This window comes from Cervus canadensis, chromosome X (genome assembly GCF_019320065.1).
Source record: "Cervus canadensis isolate Bull #8, Minnesota chromosome X, ASM1932006v1, whole genome shotgun sequence".
In the NCBI taxonomy this organism is placed as follows: domain Eukaryota; kingdom Metazoa; phylum Chordata; class Mammalia; order Artiodactyla; family Cervidae; genus Cervus; species Cervus canadensis.
The window spans coordinates 77,858,139-77,870,902 of NC_057419.1; positions in this window are offsets into that span (position 1 = coordinate 77,858,139).

Here is a 12,764-nt window from a genome sequence, read left to right on the forward strand (position 1 = left end):
GGAGAAGTCTTGAGTCTACTGTAAGAATAAGACTGAAAACTAGAGGCAGGAGGCTTAAATTCAAAACCTGAGAACACCAGATAACTCCTGACTCCAGGGAACATTAATTGATAAGAGCTCATCCAAAAGACTCCATACCTACACTGAAACCAAGATCACCCAAGAGCCAACAAGTTCCAGAGGAAGACATACCATGCAAATTCTCCAGCAACACAGGAACATGGCCCTGAGCTTTAATATACAGGCTGCCCAAAGTCACACCAAACACATAGACATATCAAAACTCACTACTGAACACTTCATTGCACTCCAGAGAGAAGAAATACAGCTCCACCCACGAGAACACGACACAAGCTTCCCAAACCAGGAAACTTTGACAAGCCACTCGTTCAATCCCACCCACAGGGAGGAACCTTCACAATGAAGAGGAACCACAAACTGCCAGAATACAAAAAGGCCACCCCAAACACAGCAATCTAAACAAGGTGAAAAGGCAAATAAATACTCAGCAGGCAAAGGAACAGGATAAATGCCCACCAAACCAAACAAGAGGAGGAGATAAGGAGTTTACCTGAAAAAGAATTCAGAATAGTGATAGTAAAAATGATCCAAAATCTTGAAAACAAAATGGAGTAACAGATAAATAGCCTGGAGACAAGGATTGAGAAGATGCAAGAAATGTTTAACAAGACCTAGAAGAAATATAAAAGAATCAATCAATAATGAATAATGCAATAAATGAGATAAAAAACACTCTGGAGGGAACCAATAGTAGAATAATTGAGGCAAAAGATAGGATAAGTGAGATGGAAGATAGAATGGTGGAAATAAATGAAGGAGAGAGAGAGAGAAAAAAAGAATTAAAAGAAATGAGGACAACCTCAGAGACCTCTGGGACAATGTCAAACACCCCAACATTTCAATCATAGGAGTCCCAGAAGAAGAAGACAAACAGGAAGGCCATGAGAAAATACTTGAGGAGATAATAGTTTAAAACTTCCATAAAATGGGGAAGGAAATAGCCACCCAAGTCCAAGAAACCCAGAGAGTCCCAAACAGGATAAACCTAAGGCAAAACAAACCAAGACACATATTAATTAAATTTACAAGGATCAAATACAAAGAGCAAATATTAAAAGCAGCAAGGGAAAGACAACAATTAACACACAAGGGGATTCCCATAAGGATAACAGCTGATCTTTCAATAGAAACTCTTTGGGCAAGAAAGGAATGGCAGAACATACTTAAAGGGATGAAAGAGAAAAACATACAGCCCAGATTACTGTACCCAGCAAGGATCTCATTCAAATATGAAAGAGAAATCAAAATCTTTACAGACAAGCAAAAGTTGAGAGAATTCAGCACCACCAAACCAGCTCTTCAACAAACGCTAAAGGATCTCCACCAGACAGGAAACACAGAAAAGGTTTATAAACTCGAACCCAAAACAACAAAGTAAATGGCAATGGGACGATGCTCATCAATAATTACCTTAAATGTAAATAGGTCGAATGCTGCAACCAAAAGACAAAGACTGGCTGAATGGAGACAAAAGCAAGACCCCTATACAAGCTGTCTACAAGAGACCCACCTGAAACCTAGGGACACATACAGACTGAAAGTGAAGGGCTGGAAAAATATATTTCACACAAATGGAGACCAAAATAAAGCAGGAGTAGCAATACTCATATCAGATAAAATAGACTTTGAAATAAAGGCCATGAAAAGAGACAAAGAAGGACACCACATAATGATCAAAGGATCAATCCAAGAAGAAGATATAACAATTATAACTATATATGCACCCAACATAGGAGCACCGCAAAATGTAAGGCAAATGCTAACAAGTATGTAAGGTGAAATTAACAGTAATACAATAAGAGTGGGAGACTTTAATACCCCACTCACACCTATGGATAGATCAACTAAACAGAAAATTCAAAGGAAACACAAACTTTAAATGATACAATGGAACAGCTAAACCTAATTGACATCTATAGGACATTTCACCTCAAAACAAGAAATTTTACCTTTTTCTCAAGTGTACACGCAACATTCTCCAGGATAGATCACATCCTGGGCCATAAATCTAGGCTTGGTAAATTCAAAAAAATTAAAATCATTCCAAGCATCTTTTCTGATTACAATGCAGTAAGATTAGATGTCAACTACAGGGGGGAAAAGTATTAAAAATTCCAACATATGGAGGCTAAACGACACGCTTCTGAATAACCAACAAATCACAGAAGAAATCAAAAAAGAAATAAAAATATGCACAGAAATGAATGAAAATGATAACAAGACAATCCAAAATCTATGGGACTCAGTAAAAGCAGTGTTAAGGAGAAGGTTCATAGCGACACAAGCTTACCTCAAGAAACAAACAAACAAACAAAAAAGTCAAATAAATAACCTAACTCTACACCTAAAGCAACTAGAAAAGGAAGACATGAAGAACCTAAGGGTTAGTAGAAGGAAAGAAATCATGAAAATTAGGGCAGAAATAAATGCAAAAAGAAAGAAAAGAGACCATAGCAAAAATCAACAAAGCCAAAAGCTGCTTCTTTGTGAAGATAAATAAAATAGACAAAGCATCAGCCAGACTCATCAAGAAACAAAGGGAGAAAAATCAAATCAACCAAATTAGAAATGAAAATGGAGAAATCACAACAGACAACACAGAAATACAAAGGATCATAAGAGACTACTATCAGCAACTATATGCCAATAAAATGGACAACTTGGAAGAAATGGACAAATTCTTAGAAAAGTATAACTTTCCAAAACTGAACCAGGAAGAAATAGAAAATCTTGATGGACCCATCACAAGCATGGAAATCAAAACTGTAATTGGAAATCTTCCACCAAACAAAATCCCAGGACCAGACAGCTTCATACCTGAATTCTACCAAAAATTTAGAGAAGAGCTAACACCTATCTTACTCAAACTCTTCCAGAAAATTGCAGATGAAGGCAAACTGCCAAACTCATTCTATGAGGCCACCATCACCTTAATACCGAAACCAGACAAAGATGCAACAATAAAAAAAAGAAAACTACAGGCCAATATCACTGCTGAACATAGAAGCAAAAATCCTTAACAAAATTCTAGCAAACAGAATCCAACAACATGTTAAGAAGATCATACATGATGACCAAGTGGGCTTTTATCCCAGGAATGCAAGGATTCTTTAATATCTGTAAATCAATCAATATAATACACCACATTAACAAATTGAAAGGTAAAAACCATATGATTATCTCAATAGATGCAGAGAAAGCCTTTGACAAAACTCAACATGCATTTATGATAAAAACCCTCCAGAAAGCAGGCATAGAAGGAACATACCTCAACATAATAAAAGCTATTTATGACAAACCCATAGCAAACATTATTCTCAATGGTGAAAAATTGAAAGCATTTCCCCTAAACTCAGGAACACAAGGGTGCCCACTCTCACCAGTATGATTCAACATAGTTTTGGAAGTTTTAGCCACAGCAGAGAAGAAAAAGAAATAAAAGGAATCCAGATTAGAAAAGAAGACATAAACCTCTCACCGTTTGCAGATGACATGGTCCTCTACATAGAAAACCCTAAAGACTCCACCAGAAAATTACTAGAGCTAATCAATGAATATAGTAAAGTTGCAGGATATAAAACCAACAGACAGAAATCCCTTGCATTCATATACACTAACAATAAGAAAACAGGAAGAGAAATTAAGGAAACATTTCATTCACCATGACAATGAAATGAATAAAATAATAGGAATAAATCTACCTAAAGAAACAAAAGACCTATATATAGGAAACTACAAAACACTGATGAAAGAAATCAAAGATGACACAGAGATGGAGAAATATACCGTGTTCATGGATTCAAAGAATCAATATAGTGAAAATGAGTATACTACCCAAAGCAATCTATAGATTCAATGCAATCCCTATCAAGCTGTCAACGGTATTTTTCACAGAACTAGAACACATGATTTCACAATTTATATGGGGGAGAAAAAAAAAAAAACGAATGGCCAAAACAATCTTGAGAAAGAAGAATGGAACTGGAGGATCAACCTGCCTGACTTCAGGCTATACTACATAGCAACTGTCATCAAGACAGTATGGTACTGGCACAAAGACAGAAATATAGATCCATGGAACAAACTAGAAAATCCAGAAATAAATCCATGCACCGATGGACACCTTATCTTTAACAAAGTTTGCAAGAATATACAATGGAGAAAAAAAATCTCTTTAACAAATGGTGCTGGAAAAACTGGTCAGCCACTTGTAAAAGAATGAAACTAGAACACTTTCCAACACCATAGACGAAAATAAACTCAAAATGGATTAAAGATCTAAACATAAGACCATGAAGTATAAAATTCTTAGAGGAAAACATAGGCAAAACACTCTCTGACATAAATCACTGCAGGATCCTCTATGACCCACTTCCAAGAGCAATGGGAATAATAGCAAAAATAAACAAATGGGACATAATTAAACTTAAAAGCTTTTTCACAACGAAGGAAACTATAAGCAAAGTGAAAATATTGCCTTCAGAATGGGAGAAAATAATAGCAAATGAAGCAACTGACAAAGAATCTCAAAAATATACAAGCAGCACCTGTAGCTCAATTCCAGAAAAATAAGCGACCCAATCAAAAAATGGGCCAAAGAACTAAACAGACATTTCTCCAAAGAAGACATACAGATGACTAACAAACAATGAAAAGATGCTCAACATCACTCATTATCAGGGAAATCCAAATCAAAACCACAATGAGGTACCATCTCACGCTGGTCATAAAGGCTGCTATCAAAAAGTCTCCAAACAATAAATGCTGGAGAGGGTGCAGAGAAAAGGGAACCCTCTTACACTGTTGGTGAGAATGCAAACTAGTACAGTCACTATGTGGAACAGTGTGGAGATTCCTTAAAAAACTGGAAATAGAACTGCCATATGACCCAGTAATCTCAGTGCTGGGCATACACACTGAGGAAACCAGAACTGAAAGAGATGCATGTACCCCAATGTTCATCACAGCACTGTATATAATAGCCTGGACATAGAAGCAACCTAGATGTCCATCAATTGATGAATGGATAAGAAAGCTGTGGTACATATACACAATGGAATATTACTCAGCCATTAAAAAGAATACATTTGAATCAGTTCTAATGAGGTGGATGAAACTGGAGCCTATTATACAGAGTGAATTTAGTCAGAAAGGAAAACACCAATACAGTATAGTAACACATATATATGGAATTTAGAAAGTCGGTAACGATGACCCTATATGTGAGGCAACAAAAGAGACACAGATGTATAGAACAGTCTTTTGGACTCTGTGTGAGAAGGCGAGGGTGGGATGATCTGAGAGGATAGCATTGAAATATGTATAGTATCATATAGCATCATATGTGAGACAGGGTGCTCAGGGTTGGTGCACTGGGATGACCCTGAAGGATAGGATAAGGAGGGAGGTGGGAGGGGGGTTCAGGATGGGACACATATATAAACCCATGGCTTATTCATGTCAATGTATGGCAAAAACCACTACAATATTTTTAAATAATTAGCCTCCAATTAAAATATATAAATTAAAAAATAGGAAAGAAAAGAAAAAATAAATAAAAATGAAAATCACTGCCTACCAAAATAAATAAATAAATAAATAAATAAATAAAGCGGGGATAAGTTATTTCTTAAATATTTCCTGAATCATTGTATTCTAGTACTTGGATTTTTCCCTTTTAGTCTTTTTTTTAAATTGAAGAACAGTTGTTTCATGTATACAACAAAGTAATTCTGTTTCATATATATATGTGTGTGTGTGTGTGTGTGTGTGTGTGTGTGTGTGTATATTCAGATTCTTTTCCATTGTAGGTTATTATAAGATACTGAATATAGTTCCCTGCAATATACAGTATGGCCTTTTTGTTTATTTTATATGCAGGAGTGTATCTGTATTAACCCCGAGGTCCTAATATATTTCTCCTCTGATTTCCCCTTTGGTAACCAGGAATTTGTTTTCTGTCTGTCTCTTTCTGTTTTAAAAATAAGTTAATTTGTATTGTTTTCAAAGATTCCACATGTAAGTGATATCAAATGATACTTTTCATTCTCTGTATGACTTACTTCACCTAGTAGGATCATCTTAGGTCCACCCATCCATGTTGCTGCAAGTGGCATTATTTCATTCCACTTTATTGCATAGTAGAATTCCATTGTATATATGTGCTATGCATTCTTTATTACTTATCTGTTGATAGGCACAGGTTGCTTCCATGTCTTGGCAATTATTAATAATGCTGCTATGAACATTATGGTACATGTACCTTCTTGAATAAGAGTTATTGTCTTTTCATGATATATGCCAAGGGTAAGATTGCTGGATCATATGGTAGCTATGGGCTTCCCAGATGTTGCTGGTTGTAAAGAGCTCACCTTCCAATTCAGGATATGTAAGAACCACGGGTTCAGTCCCTGTGTTGGGAAGATCCCCTGGAGGAGGGAATACTCCAGTATTCTTGCCTGGAGAATCTCATGGACAGCGAACCCTGGCAGACTACAGCCCATAGGGTCAGAAAGAGTCAAACATGTCTGAAGCAACCTAGCCTGCATCATGCATGCATGGTAGCTATATTTTTAATTATTAAAAGAAATTCCATACTATCAGTTTACTTGGATTTTTCCCTTTAGTATTTTTTAAAAATCAGGTATAGTTGATTTAAAATATTGTGTTGGATTCAAATGTACAGCATAGTGATAAAAGCTTTTGCAGATTATATTCCATTATAAGTTATTACAAGATCTTTTCAATTTTTTTCACTTAATTTAAAAATACATTTATCCTAATTTTACTCTTTGATATTAAAATAAAATGGAAAAAAACTGTAAAATTTAAATATCGTGCCTTGAGAACCTCATGAACAGTATGAAAAGGTAAGAAGATAGGACACTGAAAGATGAACTCCCCAGATCGGTAGGTGCCCAATATGCTACTGGTGATCAGTGGAGAAATAACTCAAGAAATAATGAAAGGATGCAGCCAAAGCAAAAACAACACCCAGTTGTAGATGGGACTGGTGATAGAAGCAAGGTTCAATGCTGTAAAGAGCAATATTGCATAGGAACCTGGAATGTTAGGTCCATGAATCAAGGCAAATTGGAAGTGGTCAAACAGGAGAGAGCAAGAGTGCACACTGACATTCTAGGAATCAGTGAGCTAAGATGGACTGGAATGGGTGAATTTAACTGAGATGACCATTATATCTACTACTGTGGGCAGGAATCCCTTTGAAGAAATGGAGGAGCCATCATAGTCAACAAAAGAGTCTGAAATACAGTACTTGGATGCAATCTCAAAAACAACAGAATGAACTCTGTTCATTTCCAAGGCAAACCATTCAATATCAGGGTAATCCAAGTCTATGCCCTGACTAGTAATGCTGAAGAAGCTGAAGTTGAACAGTTCTATGAAGACCTACAAGACCTTCTAGAACTAATACCCCGAAAAGATGTCCTTTTCATTATAGGGGACTGGAATGCAAAAGTAGGAAGTCAAGAAACACCTGGAGTAACAGGCAAATTTGGCCTTGGAGTACAGAATGAAGCAGGGCAAAGTCTAATAGAGTTCTGCCAAGAGAACTCACTGGTCATAGCAAACACCCTCTTCCAACAACACAAGAGAAGACTCTACACATGGACATTACCAGATGGTCAACACCAAAATCATATTGATTATATTCTTTGCAACCAAAGGTGGAGAAGCTCTATACAGTCAGCAAAAACAAGACTGGGAGCTGACCGTGGCTCAGATCATGAATTTCTTATTGCCAAATTCAGAGTGAAATTAAAGAAAGTGGAGAAAACCACTAGACCATTCAGGTATGGCTTAAATCAAATCCCTTATGACTATACAATGGAAGTGAGAAATAGATTTAAGGGACTAGATCTGATAGACAGAGTGCCTGATGAACTACGGACAGAGGTTCATGACATTGTACAGGAGACAGGAATCAAGATCATCACCAAGAAAAAGAAATGCAAAAAAACAAAACGGCTGTCTGAGGAGGCCTTACAAATAGCTGTGAAAAGAAAGGAAGCAAAAATCAAAGGAGAAAAGGAAAGATATTCCCATTTGGATGCAGAGTTCCAAAGAATAGCAAGGAGAGATAAGACAGCCTTCCCCAGTGATCAATGCAAAGAAATAGAAGAAAATAATAGAATGGGAAAAACTAGAGATCTCTTCAAGAAAATTAGATACCAAAGGAATATTTCATGCAAAGATAGGCTCAATAAAGGACAGAAATGGTAGGGGCCTAATAGAAGCAGAAAACATTAAGAAGAGGTGGCAAGAACACACAGAAGAACTGTACAAAAAAGATCTTCATGACCCAGATAATCACAATGGTGTGATCACTCACCTAGAGCCAGACATCCTGGAATGTGAAGTCAAGTGGGCCTTAAGAAGCATCACTACGAACAAAGCTAGTGGAAGTGATGGAATTCCAGTTGAGCTATTTCAAATCCTGAAAGATGATACTGTGAAAGTGCTGCACTCAATATGCCAGCAAATTTGGAAAATGCAGCAGCGGCCACAGGACTGGAAAAATCAGTTTTCATTCCAATCACTAAGAAAGGCAATGCCAAAGAATGCTCAAACTACCGCACAATTGCACTCATCTCACACGCTAGTAAAGTAATGCTCAAAATTCTCCAAGCCAGGCTTCAGCAATACGTGAACTATGAACTTCCCTATGTTTAAGCTGATTTTAGAAAAGGCAGAAGAACCAGAGATCAAATTTCCAACATCCGCCGGATCATCGAAAAAGCAAGAGAGCTCCAGAAAAACATCTATTTCTGCTTTATTGACTATGCCAAAGCCTTTGACTGTGTGGATCACAATAAACTTTGGAAAGTTCTGAAAGAGACAGGAATACCAGACCACCTGACCTGCCTCTTGAGAAACCTGTATGCAGGTCAGTAAGCAACAGTTAAAACTGGACATGGAACAACAGACTGGTTCAAAATAGGAAAAGGGGTACGTCAAGGCTGTATATTGTCACCCTGCTTATTTAACTTATTTGCAGAGTACATAATGAGAAATGCTGTGCTGGAGGAAGCACAAGCTGGAATCAAGATTGCCGGGAGAAATATCAATAACCTCAGATATGCAGATGACACCATCCTTATGGCAGAAAGTGAAGAAGAACTAAAGAGCCTCTTGATGAAAGTGAAAGAGGAGAGTGGAAAAGTTGGCTTAAAGCTCAACATTCAGAAAACTAACATCATGGCATCTGGTCCCATCACCTCATGGCAAATAGATGGGAAAACAATGGAAACAGTGGCTGACTTCATATTTCAGGGCCCCAAAATCACTGCAGATGGTGGTTGCAGCCATGAAATTAAAAGACGCTTACTCCTTTGAAGGAAAGTTATGACCAACCTAGACAGCATATTAAAAAGCAGAGATATTACTTTGCCAACAAAGGTCTGTCTAATCAAGGCTATGGTTTTTCCAGTTGTCATGTATGGATGTTAGTTGGATTATAAAGAAAGGTGAGCACTGAAGAATTGGTGCTTTTGAACTGTGGTGTTGGAGAAGACTCTTGAGAGTCCCTTGGACTGCAAAGAGATCCAAGCAGTCCATCCTAAAGGAGACCAGTCCTGGGTGTTCATTGGTAGGACTGATGTTGAAGCTGAAACTCCAATATTTTGGCCACCTGATGTAAGAGCTGACTCATTTGAAAAGACCCTGATGCTGGGAAAGATTGAGGGTGGAGGATAAGGGGGCGACAGAGGATGAGATGGTTGGATGGCATCACCAACTTAATGGACATGGGTTTGGGTGGACTCAGGGAGTTGGTGATGCACAGGGAGGCCTGGCGTGCTGCGGTTCATGGGGTTGCAAAGAGTGGGACACGACTGAGTGCCTGAACTGAACTGAACTGAACTGAATTGCTATTAATGGTATCAAAAATCCCTTTTAAGGAAAGTTTTTCTTCATCAATTTCCTCTGGTTCTCCTTAAGATATTTGAAGAGTTAGAATAAAGATACTTTTTTTTTTTTTTTAACATGAAAAGGAAGTTCTAACAGACACTCCCTGGGTATTTGCTGAAACTTGTATACTAATGAAGATCATTTGCCTAAGAGTCCTATATATAAAATGCCAAGTAGTTGAGCATGTCTTTTTAGTGGTTCCTCCTATAAGGAGGAGGATAGAAATTAATCTTTTATTTATATACTGCTAAATTTTTAAGAGATTCCCAATATCCCGGTGGTACTTTTGTAATTTTCTAATATATATATTACAAAATACACATATATTTAAACTGGAGTATAATTGCTTTACAGTGTTGTGTTGATGTTGTTATTTAGTCACTCAGTAGTGTGACTCTTTGTGACCCTATGGACTGCAGCTTGCCAGTCTTCCCTGTCCTTCACTATGTCCTGGAGTTTGTCCAAACTCATGTCCTTTGAGTCGATGATTGCCTCCAAACATCTCACCCTCTGTCACCCTCTTCTCCTCCTGCCGTCAATCTTTCCCAGCATTAGGGTCTTTCCCAATGAGTTGATTCTTCACATCAAGTGGCCAAAGTATGGGAGCTTCAACCTCAGCATTAGTCCTTGCAATGAATATTCAGGGATTAATTCCTTTAGGATTGACTGTTTTCATCTCTTTGCTATCCAAGGGACTCTCAAGCGTCTTCTCTAACACCACAGTTCCAAAACATCAGGTTTTTGGCACTCAGCCTTCTTTATGGTCCAACTCTCACATCTGACATGACTACTGGAAAAACCATAGCTTTGACTCTATGGACCTTTGTCAGCAAAGTGATGTCTGTGCTTTTTAATATGCTGTCTAGGTTGGTCATAGCTTTCCTTCCAAGGAACAAGTGTCTTTTAATTTCATGGATGCAGTTACTGTCAGCAGTGATTTGCGAGCTCAGTGCAACTATGAACAATGCCTTATAGGGCCACCCAAGACAGATTGGTCATAGTGGAGAGTTCTGGCAAAACATGGTCCATTAGAGAAGGGAATAGCAAACCACTTCAGCATTTTTGCTTTGAGAATCCCATGAAGAGTATAAAAAGGTAAGAAGATGTGACACTGAATGGTAGACCCACCCCACCCCCCAGGTTGGTAGGTGTCCAATGTGTTACTAGGGAAGAGTGGAGAAATAGCTCCAGAAGGAATGAAGAGGCTGAGCCAAAACGGAAATGACACCCAGTTGTGGATGTGTCTAGTGGTGAAAATAAAGTCAGATGCTGTAATGAACAATGTTGTGTTAGCTTCTGCTATACAACAAAGTGAATCAGCTATATGTATACATATATACCCTCACTTCTGGACTTCACTCCCCCTCTCCCATCCATCTAGGTCACCACAGAGCCCCGAGTTGAGCTCCCTGGGCTATACAGCAGGTTCCCTCTTGCTATCTGTTTTACAAATGGCAGTGCACATATGTCAATCCCAATCTCCAAGTTCATTCTCATTCCCCCATTCCATGTTCACTTATCCATTCTATATGCTTGTGTCTCTATTCCTGCCCTGCAAATAGGTTCATCTGTACCATACTTTTGATTCCACATATATGTGTTGACATATGATATTTATTTTTCTTTTTCTGACTTACTTCACTCTGTATGACAGACTATAGGTCAATCCCTGTCTCTACAAATGACACAATAGCATTCCTTTCTATGGCCAGGTAATATGCCATTGTATATATGGAACACATCTTCCTTATCCATTCATCTGTTGATGGACATTTAGGTTGCTTCCATGTCCTGGCTACTGTAAATTGTGCTACAATGAACATTAAGGTGCATGTGTCTTGAATTATGGTTCTCTCAGGATATATTCCCAGTAGTGGGATTGCTGGGTGATATGGTAGTCCTATTTTTAGTTTAATAAGGAATCTCCATACCGTTCTCCATAGTGGCTGGATCAATTTACATTCCCACCAACAGTGCAAGAGTGTTCCCTTTTCTCCACACCGCCTCCAGCATTTATTCTTTGTAAATTTTTTGATGATGGCCATTCTGACCAGTATAAGATGATACCTCATTATAGTTTTGATAATAATAATAATCTAATAATTAGCGATGTTGAGCATATTTTCATGTGCCTCTTGGCCATTGGAATGTCTTCTTTGGAGAAATATCTATTAGATCTTCTGCCCATTTTATGATTAGGTTTCTTTTTCTTTTCTTTTCTTTCTTTCTTTTTTTTTTTTGATGTTGAGATTTGTGAGTTATTTGCAAATTTTGGAGATTAATCCCTTGTAAGATGCTTCAGTTGGAAATGCTTTCTGCCATTCTGAGGGCTATCTTTTTGTTTTGTTTATGGCTTCCTTTGCTGTTCAAAAGCTTTTAAGTTTAATTAGGTCCCATGTGCTTATTTTTGTTTTTATTTTCATTACTCTAGAAGATGGGTCAGAAAAGAGCTTGCTGTGATTTATGTCAAAGAGCGTTCTGCCTATGTTTTCCTGTAAGAGTTTTATATTTTCTGGTCTTACATTTAGGTCTTTAATCCATTTTGAGTTTACTTTTGTGTATGATGTTGGGGAGTGTTCTAATTTCATTCTTTTATTCCTAGCTACACAGTTTTCCTAACACCATTTATTGAAGAAACTGTCTTATTCTCATTCTATATTCTTCCCTCATTTGTCATAGATTAGGTGACCATAAGTGTGTGGGTTTATCTCTGGGCTTTCTATCCTGTTCCATTGATCTATATTTCTGTTTTT